The sequence below is a fragment of the Sceloporus occidentalis genome, unplaced genomic scaffold (genome assembly GCF_023333645.1).
Source record: "Sceloporus occidentalis isolate IW3139 unplaced genomic scaffold, rSceOcc1.0.p SCAF_1, whole genome shotgun sequence".
NCBI classification, from domain to species: Eukaryota; Metazoa; Chordata; class Lepidosauria; order Squamata; family Phrynosomatidae; genus Sceloporus; species Sceloporus occidentalis.
Genome location: NW_028316981.1, coordinates 145,838,152 through 145,861,133, shown reverse-complemented (window position 1 = coordinate 145,861,133; position 22,982 = coordinate 145,838,152).

The following is a 22,982-nucleotide window of genomic DNA, read 5'->3' as shown; positions in this document are numbered from 1 at the left end:
AAGGGGAGGTCATAAATATTGTAAAAAAATTAAATAAATACTAGCTAATAGTGAGGGGCAGGACTTAGCCCACATTCTGTTCTTGCAGAAATTTAGAGGATCTTCCACCTGCTCTGCAGTATCATAAATACTGAAGATTACTGCTACCCCATTCCTGACCCTTTTCAGCCAGACTCTGTAGGAAGTAACACCAATTAAGGAAAATGTTAAATAAAGTCTTACGACAATGTGATCTTTTATATTTTCCACCTCACACTAAGTTGGGCCAGGAAAAAATGTACAACACAAGGAAGAAGGTAGTACACCTCTATCAGCTCTCAAGAGATGAGATCTCTGTGAAACTAAGTGATGGACATGCTAATGGCCCTCAGAATTTTTGTTTAAAAGTATAAATAATAATGTAATAGGACATAATGTGATTTCATGCAGTGAAGAAGAGATTTTTAGATATACCAGCATTTGTAATAAAACATGCTGTACATAAAAAAAATGGTCTTCCCAGCCTCCAGACACATAAAAGACACTCCAGACTCCTGAAATCTTTTGCAAGAGGGGGAAAAAGTCCATAATAGATTACTTTTTTCCAGGGAGGTTTAAAGCACAGTCAAAGCAAGAAAAGGTTGGTATGTACATCCACCACTGGAGAAATGTAACTGAACTGATATTAATTGGTGTGTTGTTTCCCTCATTCCTTTGTCAGAGAAAAGCTGAAATTCTGTTATTTTAAAGGAGAACTCCAGCTCACCCTCTCAAATCATGCAAGTCCTGATTCTCAGGGGAATGGCAAGAACTACTGCCCTCTGCTGACTGAAGGGCAAATGTACAACTTGTCTGTGCTATGTCTTGTGTTACTGCTCTTCAGTCTTAACTAATTTCATAGACAGGATTTGCAGATGAAAATACACACACCACACAGACAACTCACTCCAAACAGCAGGGGAGGGGAAGGGAATCAGCATGTAAACAGACCACTTCAGCTGATGGTTATGACTAGGACATGTTATTGGCTGCATAAAGATGCACGTAAACAGCTCGAAGCCTTGACCCACCAGAAATTGAGTGCTGATGAAGTATATCAGTTTAATAATATGTGGAAATTCCCAGTTTCTTGTCTTTGTTTGCTTTTGGTAACTCTCTATGTCCTGTTTCAGACATCCCCAGCTGTATGAAGGGATTTTTCTTAGGGAGCACATTATGAAAAAACAATGCTGCCCCCCCCCCCCCCCAAAAAAAAAACCACAAAACCTTGTGCACTTTACAAGAGAATACAGGATGGCTCATGTATACACCAAAATATCATTATTTGCCTATATGGAAGCAGGTTAAAGCAACATAAGTCGGTGTTCTTTAGATAGATCATTAATGATGCCAGTACTTTTATTTCATTTGACAAGAATCCATGTGGCCCTACAGCAGTACTTCTTCAGGTGTCTGAAGTGAGAGGCCAGCATTACCTGCCCCACTCACGTGTCAAGGACCTGTACCATATTTGTTCCCACTGGATACTATTATTTTCTTTCTTTCCTGGAAGCTCTTGAGGAACTGGCAGCTGATGGCTTTTTGGACTTTAACCAGTTCCTGGTCCACCACTTTGAGTAGCACTGAAGGAGCAGCAGGGTGCCCTCTACTGGCTAAGATAACTTTTGTTTTCCTGTGCCTTCACGTCATTTCTGACTTACAGCGACTCCAAGGCAAAATTTGTCGCCTCCTCTACCCAATACACATACAATGAGCACATTTAACTAAACAGTTTGAGTTTTTCAGACCCCAAAGTCCAACAGAAATATTTTTTGTAGATCATTCTAATCAATGGGTGAAAAGAAGTCCCACTTATTCCCCACTCCATTTAATTATCTTGATGAGTGCTTGTTGATGACTGCCATGCCAGTGGGGCTGAATCTGCTCTGGGTTTTTTGTTTGGTTTTTTTTTTTAGTCTGAGTTTAAAGGAGAGACCCAAGGAGCTGATTCGGTTTGTGGAAAAAGTTCAGGTTACCTCCTTTAAAGTCTGGAGTAAAATTTCGATTGATTTTACCACAGCTCTGACATGGAAGCCCCCAGCCACGACAGCCTTTGACTGACATTCAGCCTGCAAAATTTCCTGGTTTGCCTGGTATTGAAAAAGGACCTGGTCCAAATGTATTAAGCATTTAGGTTGTTTTGTTGATGTATTTAAAACTTTCCAACAAAACACATCTTAGACCTTTCCTGAGTACTCAACGCTGGAATCCTGTTAGTCAAAAATAGAGTGGACCCATTGAATCAATTGCTGAACTATGAGTCAGCATATGAGAGCCAGCAAGATGTAATGGTTTGAGCACTGGATTTGAAACCAGGTCTCAAATCCCCTCTTGGCCATGGAAACCCACTTGATAACCTTGGCAAATCACACTCCCTCAGCTTCAGGGAAGAGCAAAGGCAAATCCCCCATGAACAAATCATGCCAGGAAAAACTGTGATAGGTTTGCTTTACAGTCATCATAAGTTGAAAACAACTTGAAGGCACAGAGCAAGAACAATAGTCTACATATAGAATAATTCTAATTATTTTAATGGCTCTACTCTAGTTGAAACAATAGCATTTAGGCTTCCATGTGTATGAGAAAAGCAGGGATGAAGGGAGGATCTCTACATGTTCCATGTCATAGTATTGTCATGTTTCTTCAGAATCTTGCTTTTGTGAATAAATTTATATCTGAAAGGGCTTGGTGCAACCATTTCTAAACTCAAAGAGTTCAGTCTGTCTGCAGTAAACAGAATGGGCTAAAACAAAAACAGACAGCTTCATTTATATACCACTCATACTGTACTAATAGTGTCTAAGTAGATTACAACTGTAAGCTTATTGCCCCCAACAATCTGAGTACTCATTTTAGTGACCTCAGAAGGATGCAAGCTTGAGTCGAGCTTGAGCCCTTTTGCTGGTATTGAACTCACAACCTTATGGTTTTGAGTGAGTGGCTGCAGTACAGGCATTTAACCACTGTGCCAATAGAGATCAACAAAATTAAGTAGCCCACATGATTTCATGGTCCAGAGTGTAGGTATAGTCAAAGAGATCCCAGGAATTCATGTGTCTGAGATGTACTAAATTGGTACTAATAGTAATAATATTAATAATGATCATGATTATGATAATGATAATAGGCTCATTAGAACAGAAACATGAAAACAAAGGTTAGTTCTTTTGTTTGTGGACCACTCAAAGCTTGGCTAAGCCCTTTGTTTAGTAAATTACTCCTCACTCATTTCATTTTGGACCCTGAGAAAAAAGGGCAGTTGGTTTGGCATGATATTTAAAAAAAATTATCCAGCAGGGAGCACAATTTCACTTCTGCCTATCAGTTTCTTCCACAGCAAGCTGGGCAAAACCCTTGCAATTTCCCCTTTACAAGCGACCCCAGATGGCCCATTTTTATTGCTGGTCTGGTGCCATCCCCCCCCCCCCCCCAGCTCATTCGTGGAAGGGATTTTTGGCACTCAGCAATTGACCTACTCCCTTACTACAGCAATTGAAAGGGAGCGGGTCAACTGCTGAGTGCCAAAAATCCCTTCCCTTACTTAAGTTCACTCTGCTCCATTTTCTTTTCTTTTTTGCTTCCCTTGGCTGCAAGTGGGAAGCTAAGATTTGACAGGCTGAAATGTCCTGCAGACAGAATTTTCTTTTGTAGGAATTAAAGAAGTCTAACTGAAATGCTTGGGGTTCTCTTACATTGATTTGAAATTAGAAAGGAGGAGGAAAATACAACCGCCATCACACCCAACAACTTTGAAATGAACTTTATAAGCATGCAAGGCGTTCCAGAAGAGGCAGCTGAACTTTGTATGTTCTTTGACCTTTACTCATAATTGGATTTCAATGATGGTTTGGTACCACAGACCATGCCCTCATTCCCACCATTCCTCAAGGGAGTAATTTTACTTGCTGTTAGCAAACAAGGGCTTTCCCCTCCTTCTTAAGAATGTCTCTGTACTAATCAGTCATAGAAGATGGATATCATACATTTGCCATCGTTCCAGCCTAGAGAATTTTAGGATTTCAAAGATGGAGTTATAGCTGGCAGGTCTCCTCTGTGTCTACATATACCCTATGTAGTTGGGATCCTCCTACATATGTGACTCAGGCTGCATATGTACTGCAGGAATAATGCAGTCTGACGCTGCTTTAACTGCTATGGCTCAGTACTATGGAATCCTGGGATTTATAGTTTGTTGTGGCACCAGAGCTCTCTAACAAAGAAGGCTAAGAAAACTTGGAAGATTTACTTTTTGGTAACAGTCCAATCATCAGTGTCATTGTAATCCAAAAAGGTTACTTTTATAATCCAACTTCCAGGAGACAGTGTTTTCTTTTTCTCTTTCTGTTGCTGAACACATAATAAATTATCGAAACTAAAGCAATGAACTGAGAGGATTGTTCACAGCAGGGAAATTCCATTGCCTGGATAAGATTCCCTCTTGCAAACTGACTTAACTGCAGGAGGGTCTTGCTGCCTGCCTGGCTTTTCTTCTTTCGTTCCTGAAGGGAATGGTTTAATTTATTCCAAGTATTTAAGAAACCCTGTTCTACCCTTCACTTTAGTTACTGCTATGCTTTTATTAATTGATTTTACTTTAAAAAGAAGTGGGTGGCCTTTCTGGGGGACCAGTGATTTTCTGCCATTGCTTTGAATGCCATATAATTTACACAGGGAGCTTTATGACCATGGACCAGGTACAGGTTGTGAGATTTCTTCATTTAGACTTTCAGTTGCTTTTCAGCTGTAATCTCTGATAAATGAAATTATCAGACATACAAGTAGGGTGCAAAGTCAGGACTATCCCAAGCCCTGTTGTTCCAGGGCCAAATCTGGACCTAGGCTGCATCTGAACTGTAGTAATATTTCAGTTTGACACTATTTTAATTGTTATGGCTCAGAGCTATGGAATTCCAGGAATTGTAATTTGCTGTGGCACCAGAGCTCTCAGATAGAGAAGGCTAAGTGTCTCACAATACTACAAATCCCAAAATTCCATAGCCTTGAGCCATGGCCTTTAAAGTGGTGTAAAAGTGGATTATTTCTGCAGTGTGATGCAGAACTAGAGACAACCTCATGTGGTGTCAAAAGGATTGATCACTGGTGAAAAAATAAGGGTATTTTATAAGGGGAAGGACCTAGTGATTGTAATTAAGCATGATACATTAAAGCCTAAACCACATAGAGTATGCCATTGAAATACTGCAAGTGAAACAAAGAGCTGTAAAAGACAGCCACAATGGATCAGCCTGAAGCTACCCTGCTGAAGACACTTTGGGACCTCAGCAAACACATGCCACAGTCCCCAGGACACCTTCTGCTGCTAGCCCAAGTAGGAGCGAAAATGATCCTTAGGCAGTCCTGATGCAACCCCGGGCAGCTTCTGCATGCTCCAGGGGTATGCGTCATCAAAACACCACAGCCCTGGAGCAGCTTGAAGCTGCCCCCATCTGATTGGCTGGGCAGCTTCTGGGCGTCTTGGGGGCATACACCATCAAAATGCCACACACACACCCAAGCCACTTGGAATCCAGCTTTTCCAGCTAGTCCATTTCAGCCTAAAGGAGGAAAATAAATACACGTGCTTTTTAAAGGTGGCGTGCTTGTCCTGAGATTCTTCCCTCTTATTTGAAGGCTAGAGAAGAGAGTCGGGCCCTGAGATCTGGAAACCTTACACTGAAGCCCTTTAGGGACATGTGGCTCACCTAGCTCATTATTGTTAAGTCTAACTGGCAGCAATGTCTCTTCAAAATTTCAGGGAGGAACCCAAGGGGTTTTGCCCTGCTCTTTATTTTGCCCTTTGTCCTCTGTGATGTGTGCCTGTGTTATGCATAGAGAGACAGAGTTAGTGCTTGCTACAAGTACAAAAACCCACCTTGTAAGGAAGATAAAGGGTGCTGTGTGGGGTAGTTGAATAACCAGAGCTTCCTCTACATCCTGATGAAAAATGTGATCTTTTCTGAGTGCAATGTGACCTAGGGCAAAATGTGATAAAAGGAGACATAAAGAAACATTTGGAGGGTAAAAAATTTTTTAATATTTATTATTATTATTATTATTATTATTAGTAGTAGTAGTAGTAATAGTAAACAACTATGTACAAAACATAACATAACAATAATGGAAAATAAAACAGTTCATCTCATAACTTTGAATTATGTTGCAGGTCTCCTTCTTGGGTTCTGTTCAATGTAAGTGGTCAGTTTAAAGTGCAGTGCTATCATCATGTAGTCCAGAATGTCCAACCAAAGGTTCAAATGAGATGAAGGGTGTCTTCTCTTGTTTCTGTTTTTGTTTACAAAGTCAGTGAGTAGGAACCATTTGCCCAAGAAAAGTCCTGATTTTGCTTGTCCTGGTTAACTTGTCATTCTGTCAGACAGTTTTTCAAGTAACCATAGATCCCATACCCCTTTCCATCACATATCTAAAGACACCTCCCCCGTTTTCCAACATATGGCAATTTCTACACAGGCTGCTGTAATGAAGAAATCTATGAGGTTGTTATGTTTCAAATTTGAGTTCATGTCTACATATATTGATGACAAAAGCATTTCTGGACATAATTTTACTTCTTGGTTGGTAATCAATGAAATTTGTTCATGTACCAATTGCCAAAATCTGTTTATTTTGGAGCAGTCTAGCCATATGTGTAGAACTGTGTCATTATCATTACAACCATGCCAACATTGGAGGAAACATTTTTAACCATTATGGCTAGCTTCACTGGAGTCAAACACCACTTGTGCATAATTTTCAAGATGCTTTTCCTGGATTTAAAAGGGATGGAAGACCAAATTATAGTCCATTTTGAAGTTGGAATTCAAAGATTCAAATCCATTACCCAGGTTAGTTCTGTGCCACAGATGTTTTGGTAAAAGTATCATTCAAACTATTGTAGATTAAGATGTGAATCCCTTGGTGCTTTGGGAGTGGGGGGGGGGGGGGAACACATCATGTCTCAGCCCTCCAAGGTCCCTTGGAGGACCAGTATGGTCCTATTACCATGAACATTTGCCCATCCCTATTTTAATTGAAATGGCATAGTAAGAGCTGACATGCAAATTAGTTGCAGGATTCAATGGCTGACTTCCATTGCTGGGATGATGGAATATATGGGAACTGGGTGGAGGTAGTAACTCTTCCCTCTAAGGGTGTTTGCCATTGCCATCCTCTGAGGGTGAGACAGTGTCACCCACTGGGTTTCCACAGCTGAGCCAGGATTTCATTTGAAATACATTTTTGAAGTCCACAAGCCAAGAAAGGAGTTCAGCCAATCCAGAGCCCACCAAATGGTCACAAACACTGATGTAATCATCGTGGAGAGCCTGTAACTGCTACAGTTTCCAGTTTCACTGAACAGACACATTTCTCAGTCTGTCCATCTTATAAAAAATGGGGAGGCTTCCATCAGATTTTATGAAGTGTGATGGTGCAGAGCAAGAGATATTTCCAGACCTGCTTGGTGTGATGACGTTCTTAATCTGAACAGCAGCATTTGTTTGGGCTTCAGTGTATGAAGTTGATTAACTGTAATCTGTTCACACATCCATGGGTTCCAGCAGCCCTCCCTGTCATCTTTGGATTCATATATATAAAAAAAGCCAGTTTACAAAACTGGATGTTGTATAAAAATATGCATATATAGCAAATTATCTTCTTTGTATAATGAATAGCTTTTTCACATGCTGCTTTCCATTAATAGAGAGGGAAAAAAAACATTCAAAAGAAGAATAGAATAAATATTTCTTGGTATATTTGATTCAAAAGGGCTGAGTGTGAAGGCATTTTTCCCCATGTGGCTTTACCTTTTAGAAAAAAAACAATTACAGAAGGAAAATGTTGTTGCTCTCCTTGGAAAAACTCTCTCCCAAGAATCTGTCTTTTGGGGTTATGCTTGATGCACGTACAGATCAATCTATGTGTAATGTAACATGAGTAAACATGAATTATCTAGACAATTTACTGTCTTCTATAGCTGCTTCGCTCCAATTGCTTTTAATCTACATCCAGCCCAATGGATATTTGTCACAGCAGGCTGCTGTCCAGATTCTCCAGTCATCCAAAAGGAGCTGGCATTAAAGCTCCCCGCCCCCGGCTCCCTGAAGTGGTTTATTACAATGTTAGACATTAATAATGCTGAAGAACCAAACGTATAGCTCTGAACTTGTTTTGCAATTCATATCAGGGTGTTTGGTTCTTTTCCCTATCTTATAGCATGCATGCACACGTGTTTACATGTGTATGTATACACACATACATAAACACACACATACCAATTTTTCTAACTATTATAATGAGCAGGGAAAAATTCTGTCCTAAACGATACAAGGGAGTAGCTACAGGATAAAGATCAAAATGAGGAAACTGAACTGCCCAAATAAGAATTCTGACTTCAGCGTGAAATGTTGCTTCAATCTATCAATTTCTAGCACGACAGTAACTTAAAAATTCAATTGAACATTTGAAAGTACAGCTTAGGCATCCAGACAAAAGGGGCAGGTCACATTTACAAAGTAAATGTGGACACAGTAAATAGAAGGATTCTGGATGTTTATGATTTTCATACTTGTTCTTTGCAATGTTAACAAATTTGGAGATTGAAGAAGAAAATCATTGGGGCAGCATTCTTATTGAGGGAGCAATATACTCATTTCCCACCCTCCTCAGTACCTTTTAGTACTATAGGGGAAAGAAGAAAACTACTTTTAATGCCCTTTTGTGAAACTGACAAATGAGTAGAATGCTGCTACTGTAACATTAAACATTAAGAATATCTCAGCATCATATATCTAACTCTGCATCCACACTGCAGAAATAATCCAGTTTGACATAACTTTAACTGCCATGCTTCAATGTTATGAAATACTGGGAATTGTAGTTTGTTGTGGCACCTGAGCTCTCTGACAGAGCGGGCTAAATGTCTACAAAACTACAATTCCAAGATTTCCATAGTATTGAGCCATGACAGTTAAAGTGGAGACAACCTGCATTAATTCTGCAGTGTGGATGTTGCCTAGGAGATACAGGAGAAAAAGCATATCTGTGGGAAATGTAGTAGAATCCTGCCTATAGCTGGAAAGTGTCAACTCCAGTGACATGATTCTTGCAGAAATTATCTACTGGACAGCATAGTAAACCAGAACTGAAAAAAATATCCATACACATACTCCCATGCATTAGCCTTATATGAACTCATTATCTATACAGTCAACTGTATAGAGGTATGATAAATTCTGCTTTTCCAGAACAACTTGTACAAGAATGTGGACAGAATTATAGCCAGCAAGATCTTAGGTTCAGATCTCTGTGCATAAAGAAAGTAACCAGCCACATAGTTTTGTTAATATTGGAAGGGTTATCATGGAGCACTCCCTTTTATGTCTTCTCACCCAAGTAACAGAAAACTCTCCATGGATTTTTATCAGCACAAATTCCCATGTGAAATATTGTAGTCTCCTTTGCACATGAGTTAATGAGGATACTAGAGAAAAATGAGTATACTAGGTCTTATAACTAAGGAGATGATCGTACTGCCTTTCCTCCCAGCCTCAGAACAGGCTGAGACTTTTGAAAACTTTTTTAAAGTGGGTGTTATCACACACACACACACACATGCCCAGTCCAGAGGCATTGTGTACCTGATCTGTACTTCTCTCGTACTTTGCAAAGAATGAGAAACTCCCATTTAAAAAAAAAATGTTGGATTTCAGCCAGAGTCTCTTATGGCAGTGGTGACCAGTTTCATTGGTCACTACTGCCATGAGACATTGGACATTATCACACAGGGCACAGAAGTAGGGTCAGTTCGCATTGGTTGATGCGTATTCGCATTATATCGCATTGGTGTTTCACACCTGTGAGCTCAGAATACGTATTGACCAATGCGATATAACATGAATACGCTTTGGCCAATGCATATTCATGGCGGGGTTCTGAACTGAAGGCAGCCGGCTCCTCCGTTTTGCGAGTCCGCAAAATTAGTGGATTCACGGGATCCATATTGATGGCCAGTGCGAAACCTCTGCTGCTTTGGCTGTTGTGTACATCCAATCTGCTGGTTCTCCTGAAGACCACCGGTTACAAATTTCCCATGATGCTGCGCTGGAATTTCCCCCATCTCCTTCCGTTGGCCCTTTCCCCTTTCAGGACAACCGCCGGGGCTGGGGAGCGATTTTTCCACTGAATGAGATAAAGCAGAAACCTTTTGTTTCGTGGGGGGGATGTATATGTATATGTGTGTATATATGTATATGTGTATGTATATATATATATATATATATATATATATACACACACACACACACACACACACATACACACACACACAAAGATGTGTGTAAAAGCATATACATGCAGCATTACACTTTTGGCCTGCTCCACAGTTTGTGTGTGTGTGTGTGTGTGTGTGTGTGTGTGTATGTATATGTATGCACACACACACACACACACACACACACACACACACACACACAGCTGTGTGTGTACACATATAAATACAGCTTTACACTTTTGGCAGTACCACTATGTTTATATGTGTGTATATCTATCTGTGTGTGTGTGTGTGTGTGTGTGTGTATACACACACACACACATATATACAAACACTCAAGCAGACAGATGTATGTGTACACATATATATACGGCATCACACTTTTGGCTGTAGCACAGTGTGTTTATGTATATATGTGTGTGTGTGTGTGTGTGTATAAACACTCATACAGACAAATGTGTGTATACATATAAAAAAGGCATCACACTTTTGGCTATACCACTATGTGTATATGTGTGTATATCTATATGTGTGTGTGTGTGTGTGTGTGTGTGTGTGTGTGTGTATATATATAAACACTCATACAGACAAATGTGTGTGTACACATAAAAAAGGCATCTCACTTTTGGCTGTACCACTATGTGTATATATATATAAGTATGTATGTATATATATAAGTATGTATGTATGTATTTATGTGTGTGCATACACACACACACACACACACATACACATACAGATGGTGCATACCCCTTTCGTAAGTGGCTAAAGGCAGCAATTCTAGCGATATGTGTAAATTTACAGCGCTATATAAATAAAGGTTAATAATAATAATAATAATAATAATAATAATAATAATAATAATACGTGCTAAACAGTGACCTCATTCTTCACCCCGGAAGTTAAAAATGTTGCGCCCTGTTCAGAGCCCCACAGAGCATGTGCAAGGCTGCCGATGCAAATCGGCCAATACACATTGTATTGGGCTGGTTTGGTAATCCAATCTGCACTTGCCTCACTTTGCCTGAATACGCATTGGCTGATTTGCAAAACCTCGATTTGGAAGGCCGCCCAGGTGTGAAACAACAATGCAATATGACGCGAATACGAATCGGCAAAGCGTATTCAGAGAGCACGGGTGTGAATGAACGATGTGATATAATGTGAATATGCAACGACCAATGAGAACTGACCCTACTTCTGTGCCCTGTGTGGTAAGGTCCATTCTGTCTGAGATCTAGCTTGAACCTACTGGAGCATAAAGTTCTGCTATTGTACTTACCTTGTTATCCAGGCACTGGAGAGGTAACACAGCCCAGAGGAATTTTATTTCTCCACTCAATACTTCAGCCAATCGGTGGTCATTTGTGTTAGAAGGGGTAGGCCCACATCCAGGCACTGAATGGCATCTGTTGGGCTGCTGAATGAAACTGATACGTAAGGAGGCACTGGGAAGCTCTTAATGCAATATCAGAAAATGTAGATCTACTGGGCTGTATCCCTGGGCTGTATTGGCATAATGCCCCATAAAGATTCTGGACTAAATCCCACTTACTTTTCATATTAGTCCCTCCTAATTTCCTGCATGAAAGGACTTTTTCAGAGGAATAATACACTCATTGACATTACCCTGACAAGAACACCCATCAAACTTTTTGTTCCTAATTCTCCATGTGTCCAAATGCTATCTCCCAGCACGTTGGTTCTTCTAAGCCCCATTTTGTTCAGGAATGATATGCAAAGAAAAATATGGGGCAACAAGCCAGTTGTACATTGGTTTTACCGTATACAAAAGGAGGAGTTTCCACCTTTTGTTCTGGAGACGTGGGATCTTCATAGAAATGCCACCTCTCTGCCAGGTACAGAATGTAATCAAGACACGTTCCATGGAGTTTGCCATTCCTGAATGTGTATATCCCTCCATTTGCCATTCTGGAGCCCTAGAAAGGAAAGCTTCCTGCCAAGGCTCCTTGCCAGGGCACACATAAATGCATCAGCCCTCATTAGCTGACTGACGCTGAGGTGCTGCATGCATATCTTCACTCTATACTTTTATATTCACTGCTCATGGTAATATAGCTGATAAATAGGGATATATATATATATATATATATATATATATATATATATATATTACTATTTTGTAATGAATTTATGCAAAACGCTGAGCCCTTTTTCTCTTGCTCATTCCCCACTTTGCCATTTTATCTCCTCATGTGACACTTCATAACTCTAGGCTAACCTTCCCCAAGCTGATAACTTCTAGATGTTTTAGACTAAAACTTCCATTATCCTTGAATATTGGAAATGCTGCCTGGGATTGATGAAGCCTACCCTCCCACAGATTCTTGGCTCTATGCTTCTCCCAAACCATATATTTGGGAAACATTCAGCGTGGAGTTGTCAAACTTTTTCTATTGCCCCTACTGCCACACTGCCAACCTGCATAAATCTGAAGTCATTCCAACCTTTAGTGTTATGGGCTACAATGTGGTTATAACACCCAAAGATGATCTCAGCTTAAAAATACATATGGAACCACTCCAGAAAAGACCAAAACCATATCTCAGTTCATGTACAAATGAAGGCGGGTTATAGACCGCCGAAAAGCGGCGGTCTGGCTCCGCCGCCGCTTGCAGTGTCCGGGAGATGCAGCCTTTAAACGGCGCGACTCCAGGACGCTGCAGAGAAGGAGCGCAGAAATCACACTCCTTCTCGGGCCCCGGAAGAGGCGCCGCAAGTGCCAAAGGGCGCACTCACGGCGTCACTTCCGGTGCGCCACGTGCGGACGCAGAGCGTCCGTTACGTCAATATGGCGGCCCTCATGTGGAAGGGGCACTGCCATATTGTACGTATTCCATACGTACTAGGGTTAGAGGTGTGTGGAAGCACCGCCCCTTCCTAACCCTAATAAGTATGGAATACGTATTTTTTGGCGGTGTGTAACCCGGCGAAGATGTAGAGTTTGGAAATCCCAAAGGAGGCCGCCTGACTCAGAGGGACGCCCTGGTCGCCAAGCCGGGAGAGTCACATGCATGGCTGGCTCCCAGTTGGTTCTGGCCCCCAGCAGCCCTTGCAGCAGGCTCCTGGGCTGGTGATTAGCTAGCTGGGGGCCAGAAGGGCACTCCCTCCTGGTGCAGGACTACATGACCCAGAAGGTGCCGGGATTGAACGTGCCTCCTGATTGGGCGGCGTCGGCCCCGGCATCGCCTAGGATTGGCTGGGGAGCCAGCAAGGTGGGACCCCTGTTCCTTCTCATCCCCCCATTGTGCGGTGGAGATTTAAAAGGCCATATGGGCCTGAGCCTCGCCGCCATTCTCAGCCCGGCTCTCGAAGCAAGAGGATGGGTCGAGCAGCTCAGACAGGGAACCGGGAGGGAGGGAGACAGCGATGGAGGGAGACAGCAGGAGTGATGCAGCTTTGGCAGCAGCAGCAAACTAGATGGAAGGTTTTGGTGTTTATATGGGGGTGGTATCCATGGCCTGCCTAGAAAGGGGCTGGCATTTGACCAACCATATGCTTAATGTTTTGTGGGCCAGGTGCATTGGTGGTGAGACTGCGGCCATTGTGTATGACACAGCTTTCAGCCAGAGGGCTTCCCAAAGTAGCACTACCAGGTAGGACCTAATTGAAGGAGATATTAGGCTGCTCGAGGTTGGCCCTTATGCCAAGCCCAGAGCCCCCTTGAAGTGGCAAGGAAAAAGGGACTCCAGGAGACTGGTTTGCTGGGAATTTAATACAGGTAAATGTGTGCAGGCTCAGTGCAAGTTCGAGCATTGCTGCGAACTATGCACGGGCCCACATGCCAAGTTGTCATGTCCCCGCTCAGCGGGCACCCAGCAGCCCTTTCAATCAGGATGCCCCATGCACACAGCATCCAGAAGGAAGGGAGGAGCACTTGGCTCCGACTCCGGGGGGGGGGGGACTGTCCAAGGCTGCCCATTCCTGTTTTGACCTCACCCCCACACCCATCCACCCTCATGCTTTGATTCCCCTTCTGAAGAGATACCCCAATATAGAGGCAGCCTCCACCCTTGCTCTGGGCTTTACCAAGGGCTTCCAGATCTCCACAGCGGCCCCTAGATTGGCTTCTAATGCTTGAAACCTCAAGTCTGAGCAAGACATGCCCCATGTTTTATTGGATTGGGTGCACAAGGAGTGCACAGCTGGCAGGGTGGCTGGCCCTTTCTCCTTCTCACCCATTCCTAACCTCAAGGCTTCCCCTCTAGGTGTGGTGCCTAAGAAGACCCCGGGTGAATACTGGCTTATTCAGCATCTCTCCTACGCCCCCTGGGTCATCTGTCTATGATGCTATTCCCCCCTAAACTTTGCTCAGTCCACTATGCCATGTTTGATCATGCAGTTAGGCTGGTCCATGCCTATGGGTGAGTGGGCCCTCATGGCAAAATGCAACATTAAATCAGCATTTCACCTGCTGCCAGTGCACCCTGATGATTTTTGCCTTTTAGGATTCAAATGTCAGGACCAGTGGTATTTTGACAAGGCCATGCCCATGGGGTGTTCAATAAGCTGCGCAGCCTTCAAGACCTTCAGCTCCTTCCTGGAGTGTGAGGTCAAGCATAGGGCTACCTCCCCATTGGTCACACATCACTTAGATTATTTCCTTTTCCTGGATGAGGCTAGAAGCGGCAACTGTGCCAAGCTCTTGGAGACTTTCCAAGACCTGGCCAGTGAACTAGGTGTCCCCCTTGCACCAGGGAAGACTGAAGGTCCCACCACATCACTTACATACTTGGGCATCCAGCTTGATTCCTTGGCTGGAATGTTGCGCCTCCCCGATGATAAGCTTCGGGTCTTGCAGAACAAACTAAAAGACATGATGTTTGCTAGCAAGGCCACCCTAAAAGATGTCCAGTCCTTGCTAGGCCATCTCAATTTTGCATGCAGGGTAGTATCACCAGGCAGAGCTTTCTATGCCAGACTGGCCAGGATTACTGCAGGGGTCAGGGCGGCCCATCACTTCATCCGCCTCTCCAAGGGCATTAAGCAAGATCTTGCTGTTTCGGATTGTTTTCTGAGTCAGTATAATGGTATGTCATTATGGCAGCGACTCTGGGATTTGGGCCAGGGCCTACAAGTTCATTCAGATGCGGTTGGGAACTTAGGATTTGGGCTCTTCTTCCAAGGTCACTGGTGTTCTCAGTGTTGGCCAGAATAGTGGGCACAGGGAGGGATTCTAAGGGACATTACCTTTTTAGAACTTTTCCCCATCGTGGTGGCAGTCCACATCTGGGAGGAGGCCTTTGCAAACAAGTCAGTTTGTGTCTGGTGCGACAACCAGGCTCCAGGTCTGAGAGGGTCATGTAGCTTGTTAGGAGGCCAAGTTTTGCCAGCTGGCACCCAGAGTGGACCCTTTGCCCACTTCTTTCCCGGAGGAGCTGTGGGAGGTTGGAAAGCTACTGTGATGCAGGGAATCCTGTCTTCGGTGGTTCCAGCCACCCTCAGAGCCTACAAAAGGGCCATGTCCAAACTGGCAGCCTTTTTGGGACATCAAATATTCAGGCCCACAGGCCTATACGGCCTCACACCGTGCTAAGATTTTTGATTTGGCTAAGAAATCATAACATCACTCCGCGAACCATGTCTGTTCACTTGGCCAGGATCTCTTTTTTTCTCCAAAGCTTGGGGATTTAAGGACCCTTGCGCATCTTTTTTGGTTAGGAGAACTTTAGAGGGGTGGAAGAGAACCCATGTGGGGAACAAAGATGGGAGGAGGCCCATTTGTTTCAAGCTGCTTGGTAAAATTACAGAGCAGCTTCTGTCTGTGTGCCTATCTAAGGAAGAGACAAAACTGTTCATGGCTACTTTCATCACAGCTTTCTTTGGGGAGTTGAGGATGGGTGAACTTGTGCCCACATCTAAAACTGATAATTCTCACTGGGCATTACAGTTTGGGGATGTGTCTTTCCTGGAAAATGCTGTTTAGTCCTCCGCAGGTCCAAGTGTGATCAATATGACAGAGGACCCTCTATCATGTTATGAAGGCTCTATGGCTCACACCTGTGCCCAGTCTGGACTCTGTGGAAGTATGTGGCAGTCCACCTTAAGGGAGATAGCCCTCTCTTCATCCACTCTGATGGTTCACCACTGATGCATTACCAAGTGGTTCCAGTCCTACATATGGCCTTGAGGAAAGTGGGGATACCACCGGAAGAGTTGGGTGGACACTCCTTCCAAATTGGAGCAGCTACTTCAGCAGCAAAGTGTGGACTGGAGGTGGACTCTATAAAAAGAATAGGCAGGTGGAAATCCAGGGCTTTTGAGGGCTACATCTGCCCACGAAGGATGCCTGTGGCGACATTTATTAGAGTTCGCAGGGTTTGCAGAAGGTGTCCCTAGGGGAGAGACGGCCTTCGGTGGCGGTTGCATAGGTCTTGGATCTGTTGGGCGTGGTTTCCAGAGCTGCATAGCCCTGGATCAGGAGTCCAATGGAGACATGGGGGTGCTGAGATTGCAGTGGTGTTGCCATTGCAGGGGCCACATCGATTCAGCGTCCCCCGGTAAGAAGGGGCCAAGATGCGCATATGCGAATAACTGGTTAGCATAGGGCGAAGGACGTTGCTAACCGGTGGCCCCTTGTCATCCTGAAGCTTGGCTGTGACCAAGCAATTGGGTTTCATCGATCAATCAGGGATTGATGGATGACAGATCCAGACTTCATGCATTGGAGCCAACCCTATGATATATTGTTGCTGTTGTTTAATAAAGTTGTGGCCTTCTTTGTTCCAAACATGGTGTCTGTGGTCTTTCCCACGGCAACTCCCATACTTGGCAATAGACACTACCTAACCTTTTTGAAGACTTCCACTGAATTCATTTTGCTTGAAAATGTCTTCACTGATTGACATTTTAGCAGCACCAGTCTTGATGCGGGCAGCCAAAAGTTGAGCCCGGCTGGGATGAATATCATGAGCATTCAAGATCAGAGCAGCTGTTGCATCAGCACCCACAGCCTATTCCCTTGACTTCTGTCTCTGCAACGGAGGAGGAGCATGTGGGTGGGCAATAGCTGCACATACCTCATGTCTATCAACTTGATTCATTGTCTGTCATATTTTTTAGTTACTTTGAACAGCAATATTGTTGACAGACTTTTTGACAATGTGATAGACAGGAAGAAGGTAGACATAAGATAGATAGATAGATAGATAGATAGATAGATAGACAGACAGACGTTTTATTTTGTCTTATTGTAACTGGATTTAGGCAGTCTGCTCTTCTTAGCTGTCAGATACGTTCTCACCCATTTGCGGTAAGGCGCTGAAGCAGGTACAAGAGGAGGGGAGGGAAGCTTGGTTAAATTAAGAACAAATGTAGTTTGCACAGCTGTTTTGTCTTTTGGCAAAACACAGCCTTTTCATTTTCCAGCATATTAAATAGAGAAACTCCCCTGGCTGTTCAGATTGGAAAGTGATTTGCTGAGATGGAAATCAGTAGAGCGATTGGCTTACTGAGCTGGCAAATCTAAATCGAACAGAGCCAAGTGAATTGTAAACCACAGAACCCATTCATTGAAGTGCCTTATGCTCAGCTGCATCAGGAGAATGGTTCAGGGCATGAACACATGAATGTTCAGCTTGGCCCACTGTGATGCAATTCATAGTTCATTACATACCAAAAGTGATGATAATAACTAATTTCTGTACTAAACATGCTGCCTTTTTTACTACGCCTACAACATAAAGTGCCCCATAGAAATTTACATACTGTGCTTCCTTGTTTACAATGGCTCCTTGGCAGCATGCAATGCCCACAAGGCCTATAACATACAGTACCTTCAGACTGCTAGCAACCCCCCAATAGTTCACATAAGTGGCTAACTTTCTTATACCTCTTGAAAAGAATAGCTGGTGGAGCAGATGCAGCTACTGTTTTAGTGAAATCCATTAATTCTATAGAGAGATTAATTAGAGCTGGTATTCTTCCTCCCTTTTAAAAATGATTGAATTTCTACTATTTTCCTGAAACAAAACTAAAGTGGTGAGCATATATAAAACAATGTTAAAAACACAAAGTAATAAACAACAATTGTTTACAAGAACAATAGTGGAACATAATGGCTAAAATTGGTTGCTATTGCAACAAACCAAGGCCAACTTTAACAAAATATCTTCTAAAAAGCCCGAAAGAATGTAGTCAGAAATTTTTGAGAATCTTTTCCGGATAGAGACTTCAGCAACCACATACTGGTCCTGATCTGGCCTTTCCATGGCGCAAAAAAGAGCAGCAAAAAGCAGCTCCTTTTTGCGCCCTGGAAAGGGCACTGTAGCTGCTGGCACCGTGGCTTTATGATGCTTTTTTGGCACTGCATCATGCCCTAACTCCGCCCCCAGGCTGGCCTTTCTTGCTGGTCTGCACAACCCCTTTGTTTTTAAAAAGCCATAAGTCCAAGATGTATTCAGTCCTCATTGCTTGGCTCAGTTGGACAATAAAGTGTAAAGCACCTTTCCACCTAATGACATTTGAAATGCTCTGGAGGTGAATGATGAAAGCTGCCTGAAATGCATTTTAGAGCTGTTCTTACCATATCCACATGTGAACTTGAACAAGAAAAACAACAAAAAAGCCTGATATTGCTACTGACCTTTGCTTTAAATCTGGGAGTTTTTAAAAATGTTTTTTACAGAATCTCCAGGTGATGGAGGAAATTTAAAAGGAAAGTGTGGAGGGGAAGCAAAGGTTATATATGTGTGTTGATATAGAAGAAAGCAGGGATGAGATTCACTAGCCTTCAATGTTGCATTAGCTATAAATCCCAGTATTCATATTTTTTGGGGGACAGAATCTTGAGGACACAGAGTTTCAGACCTTCTTGTTTCCTCCCCTGTGATATTTTCTGCAAGATAGCCTTTGATTTTTTTCCTTGTGGATGTATGAATGAAAACCACTGATGCATATAATGGGTGCATAACAACAACCTGTCACTGGTTGTTCCAATGTATACAGAGAAGTGTAGGATTCCCCCTCTATCCCATAGAAGATGTGTTCCCCATAGATTTCAGCAGGAGCCATTGAGAACCAAGCCATGACTCTGTTTCTCTAAGTTTTACATGTTTGATGTGGTTTTTTCAACATGTGTTTATACAGGGTTTTAAATTGTGCTGTTTGATGTGCCACTTTAGAATGAAGGTCAGAGTCTTATGAGAAAGAATGTTGCTTCCTTGCAAACTGTTCTGAGCACATAGAAATTATATGTCAGGGAGCATATTTTGTTTTTATGCATGGAGGGGTCTTCCATACAAACACACACCTTCAGCTTGAAGAGAAAGGAAGGAAACTATGGCCACTGAGTATGATCAGACTTTTCTGGGCTGAGGTTTTCCTCTTCCAGGTTTGTTTCCATTTAAAAAAAAAACCTTTGTAAACTTTGAGATTATTCCAAGCTTGCTGATAGCTTCTCTCTTGTGTGCCACTGGTACAGTTTGGCTACCTAATTGACAGAGAATGTGCTCACTGTTAATAGAACAGTGTTCACTGTTCACTGATAATATAAAAAGGAGAAACAAATTCCAAGTTCTGACACACTGTATATTTGAATGCTATGCATGCTTGTAGTATTAAAAACATTGGATGGTAAGTTGCATCTTTCCTGAAATGCTGACCACCTTTGAAGTTTTTCTTTAAACTCTGAGGCATGTCTACCTGGAGCTGTAAAAAAAATTCCAGTTTATCTACTTCAGTTGTCTTGAGAGCAATTGCAAATTAATGACAACATTTATTCCATTTTGTAATAAATTATCTGTTTTATCACTATGAATTGAAAACATAAGAAACAAAGGCATAGTTGACCTGTATTTAAAGCATACTCATTAAGAGAATGATCTCTGAACTGAGATGTTCATGAGTCCCTTTAATCATGATTGCAAAGGATTATTTTGCTCAAGTAACTTGCTCTCTCATTCTCAGTCCCACATCTCTATTTGAGAATAACACTGGTTGATTTTAGATAATTGTTGTCAGAGTTAACAGAGAAATTTTGGGGTTGACTACTTTGCAGGAGTCTTTAGAGCTATCTGATCCCCTCTCCCATCACAATTGTTTGACAGATTTAAAGTTATGTAAAGTTAAGAGCTGCTATCTAAGATGTATTCCAAAGGAAGATGGTATCAAGAAAATATCCAAATGATATCTGGCCTCACAGGTCTTTTCCAAAGCAAAATTGGGTGGTTCTGTCCATCTTTACTTATTCCCTTCACAAAGGGTGGCACATCTCTATGATGCCAAACTTGATGGATCCTGCTGTCTGATCTCTCTACAAATGGTATGGGATTTCTTTATTGCTTAATTCATGATAATTTCTCTCTCTTTTTCTTTTCTAAAGAGAAGATATCTAATTCCAGTGCATCTGGCCAAAAGGTAATGTCATATTAGAAACCAGTGAGTGTTCCAGGAACATCAGGATTGTTACCTCCCGGAATGATCCCAAAATGGAAGATGAAGGTTGAGGAAAGAAAAGGATGAACAAAAGGTTATTTTGACTTAGTTTTTGTTGGCTCTATCAGAGGACGGCATCTCTAAACACTGAGAAGTAGCAAGTCATTAAGTAGAAATATGAGATGATTATTAACATAAGAACATCTGAACATTTAGGGAATGTGCCTCAGGTTCCCTTATGCAGCAGTGGGGATCTTTCCTAACAAAAGCTACAAAAATTTCCTGTTCTTTCCCTAGAGTATTATTTTTAAAATATCTTCTAATTTATTTTGGAAACTTGCGTTTAGTTATATTCAGTATCACACAGAGCTCAACACAAGCATATTGTATTTGCTTTGTAAAAATACACTTATTAGATTTTTCAAAAATGCAATGTTTTATTAGGAGCTGATATTTCAGTGGTACAAAGTGGTACGCAGATCAGTGTGGAAGAAAATGGGTGTGCAAGTACATTCATTTGCAGCTATTGCATTGAAGAGTGAGTACATTTGTGTCTAAAAGAAGCAAAGGTGGAACAATAGATCATTTTCAGTGGTGTATGCACTCATTTACTTTATCTCACTTGCATTTATGAAGAAAGAGATTTTGCAGACATTTAAAGCACGAAAAAATCATGAACTGGGACAGTAATGAAATGAATGTGTACTATGGGAAACAATTATATTTCTATATCATTTTTAGTTTTCAAACAAACAAACCAAGCCCCGTTCTGTGGATTCCACCCGCCATTGTTTTCTTCTCTGAGGGAGAGAAAAGCAACCAGGCGCACCCTCTTCTTGCCTTGGGTCCAGCTGCTGCTGAGAACTTTTCCCTACACTCCAACTGCCATCTCTGTAGTCTGTGAAGGGGAAGAACAGCCAGCCTTAAATCATAGGTGCTACTGTCACATAGTTCTTTTAGCGCTGACAGGACTGCAATGCCACAGCAGTATCATATAGAGTGTCTGCAGATGAATCACTGAGAAAAAGATTGGATGACTGATCCATTCAAGACATTAGAAGGAACTGGTTACCCAGAGGACTGCATGATCTTCAGAAGCAATCTGGTATCCTCTGGATGGCATGATTCTCTGAAGTATCCTGAAGGGGATACCATAGGGCATAATGCACAACTCTGTCACATATCTATTATTCTAAATGGATGTTTAATTGCAATTCTGTCCACCAGGAATAGGAGACTGGCAGCAGTATCCAAGGGCTTTTTTTTTTTTTTGTTGCTGCCAGCTTTGCCCTTTATTTTTTGATGTTATGGTGTGGGTTTAGAAACCATGAACATACTGGTGCCCAAAGCCAAGAAAACTTTGTGGCAATCTTTTTCTGGAAAGGAGAGATGTTTGTTATGTTTCTTGAGAGAAACACTGCTACGTCTGCTGCTAATATTACTACTATTACTACTTCATCATCTTCTTCTAGACAGACTCAACAACTCCAATATTTTGGGGCAGAGTGGAGTGAAAATTTCTCTGCAGAAAATATTTTGGTAAAAATAGCACTGCTCTGAAACCCAGAAGTCTGAGTGATGAAATCTTAATTTTAATTTCAATTTCTGTGACATCTCCTGGAGAAAATGGCCAGAGTAACCTGTTCAAGCTATGTTGAAAATCATATTTTAATTTTTTTTCATCTATTAAAAATATAAGAAAAGAGATCACATTAGTAGTTGTATGAATTACTTCATTGTCAATGAGGATGGCACAAGCCCAGACAACATCGCTATACGATATGCAAATATTTGGCCATATTTTAGCAGTACCCATTCTTTTCCTCCACCTATGCACACTGCAGAAATCACTGTGTGTTTTCATTTTGCTGGCACAAAAACCAGTATTTCAAAAGGATTTTGAAATAAACATTTGGAAATGTCACCAATTTGGGCTTTTAACCATTCATATCATTTAACAGGTTCCACTATTTAGACAGTAATATTTTAGATAAGATCTTTAATCATAGGAAACTATCAGAAACATGACTCACTAAATACTCACTGTACCTTACCAAATCCTTATTTTGCTATGAGCACATGTCATGTTCCACTTGTGGAGATTTCTAGCCACTTGCCTGCACAGCCTTTATGGAGATGACTGAGCATCTAGTTTGGGAGCTCCTACGCAGACCCATTTTGTGAGAGCAAAACTCAAAAATGTCCCGCATGCTACATTGTCACTACCTCTAAAATATACATTAGAAAAATGAATGCACACATGTATACAATATGCTGAGAAGATTCACAAAAAATATACATA